This window comes from Maylandia zebra, linkage group LG18 (genome assembly GCF_041146795.1).
Source record: "Maylandia zebra isolate NMK-2024a linkage group LG18, Mzebra_GT3a, whole genome shotgun sequence".
NCBI lineage: Eukaryota > Metazoa > Chordata > Actinopteri > Cichliformes > Cichlidae > Maylandia > Maylandia zebra.
Window position 1 is genome coordinate 36716922 of NC_135184.1, and position 2500 is coordinate 36719421.

The following is a 2500-nucleotide window of genomic DNA, read 5'->3' on the forward strand; positions in this document are numbered from 1 at the left end:
TACACCGCTCAGTAGCACTTTGCCACACACACACTCTCCTCGTGCCTATGGTACGACAACTTTTCTCGTGCCTATGGTACAACAACTTTCCTCCGTGCCCCTGGTACGACAGCTTTTCTCGTGCCTATGGTACAACAACTTTTCTCGTGCCTATGGTACAACAACTTTTCGCCGTGCCCCTGGTACACCGCTCAGTAGCACTTTGCCGCACACGCACACTCCTCGTACCTATGGTACGACAACTTTTCTCGTGCCTATGGTACGACAACTTTTCTCGTGCCTATGGTACAACAACTTTTCGCCGTGCCCCTGGTACACCGCTCAGTAGCACTTTGCCACACAAACTCTCCTCGTGCCTATGGTACGACAACTTTTCTCGTGCCTATGGTACAACAACTTTCCTCCGTGCCCCTGGTATGACAGCTTTTCTCGTGCCTATGGTACAACAACTTTTCTCGTGCCTATGGTACAACAACTTTTCGCCCTGCCCCTGGTACACCGCTCAGTAGCACTTTGCCACACACACACACACCACTCGTGCCTATGGTACGACAACTTTTCTCGTGCCTATGGTACGACAACTTTTCTCGTGCCTATGGTACAACAACCTTTCCCCGTGCCCCTGGGACACTGCGCAGAAAGTCTTTGCCACACACACACACCACTCGTGCCTATGGTACGACAAAAGGCCCCGGGGACCTACATCGCACCTTGCTCTTGCCTCCCTTACAGCTGAAAAAGGTCCATGCCTGTGCCCTGGCCCTGCTGAAATTCCCTCTCCATTTAGCCGAGGCAGTGAGTCGGCCTCCTGTCTCCCTTTACGGTCGAAAAAGATGTGCTCCTGGGCGCGCTGGCCCTGCTGCTACTCACATCGGGCATGGACCTGGACCTCCAGCAGGCCCCGGGGACCTACATCACACCTTGCTCTTGCCTCCCTTACAGCTGAAAAAGGTCCATGCCTGTGCCCTGGCCCTGCTGAAATTCCCTCTCCATTTAGCCGAGGCAGAGAGTCGGCCTCCTCTCTCCTTTACGGTCGAAAAAGATGTGCTCCTGGGCGCGCTGGCCCTGCTGCTACTCACATCGGGCATGGACCTGGACCTCCAGCAGGCCCCGGGGACCTACATCGCACATTGCTCTTCCCTCCCTTGCAGCTGAAAAAGGTCCATGCTTGTGCCCTGGCCCTTCTGAAATTCCCTCTCCATTTAGCCGAGGCAGTGAGTCGGCCTCCTGTCTCCCTTTACGGTCGAAAAAGATGTGCTCCTGGGCGCGCTGGCCCTGCTGCTACTCACATCGGGCATGGACCTGGACCTCCAGCAGGCCCCGGGGACCTACATCACACCTTGCTCTTGCCTCCCTTACAGCTGAAAAAGGTCCATGCTTGTGCCCTGGCCCTTCTGAAATTCCCTCTCCATTTAGCCGAGGCAGTGAGTCGGCCTCCTGTCTCCCTTTACGGTCGAAAAAGATGTGCTCCTGGGCGCGCTGGCCCTGCTGCTACTCACATCGGGCATGGACCTGGACCTCCAGCAGGCCCCGGGGACCTACATCACACCTTGCTCTTGCCTCCCTTACAGCTGAAAAAGGTCCATGCTTGTGCCCTGGCCCTTCTGAAATTCCCTCTCCATTTAGCCGAGGCAGAGAGTCGGCCTCCTGTCTCCCTTTACGGTCGAAAAAGATGTGCTCCTGGGCGCGCTGGCCCTGCTGCTACTCACATCGGGCATGGACCTGGACCTCCAGCAGGCCCCGGGGACCTACATCACACCTTGCTCTTGCCTCCCTTACAGCTGAAAAAGGTCCATGCTTGTGCCCTGGCCCTTCTGAAATTCCCTCTCCATTTAGCCGAGGCAGAGAGTCGGCCTCCTGTCTCCTTTACGGTCGAAAAAGATGTGCTCCTGGGCGCGCTGGCCCTGCTGCTACTCACATCGGGCATGGACCTGGACCTCCAGCAGGCCCCGGGGACCTACATCACACCTTGCTCTTGCCTCCCTTACAGCTGAAAAGGTCCATGCTTTTGCCCTGGCCCTTCTGAAATTCCCTCTCCATTTAGCCGAGGCAGTGAGTCGGCCTCCTGTCTCCTTCACGGTCGAAAAAGATGTGCTCCTGGGCGCGCTGGCCCTGCTGCTACTCACATCGGGCATGGACCTGGACCTCCAGCAGGCCCCGGGGACCAACATACTCCTCTGCTCTACTCCCCCACTAGCTTTCCTTCTCCCGCAGTTACCCTCCACCACAAATCCAGCATGGCCCTTGCCCTCCAGCAGGCCCCGAGGACCCACATACTCCTCCGCTCTAATCCCCCATGAGCTTTCCTTCTCCTGCAGTTACCCTCCACCGCATATCCAGCATGGCCCTTGACCTCCAGCATGCCCCGGGGACGCACATCCTCCCCTGCTCTAGTCCCCCACTAGCTTACCTTTCTTGTAGTTACGCTCCAGCGCATATCCAGCATGGACCTTGACCTCCAGCAGGCCCCGGGGACGCACATCCTCCCTTGCTCTAATCC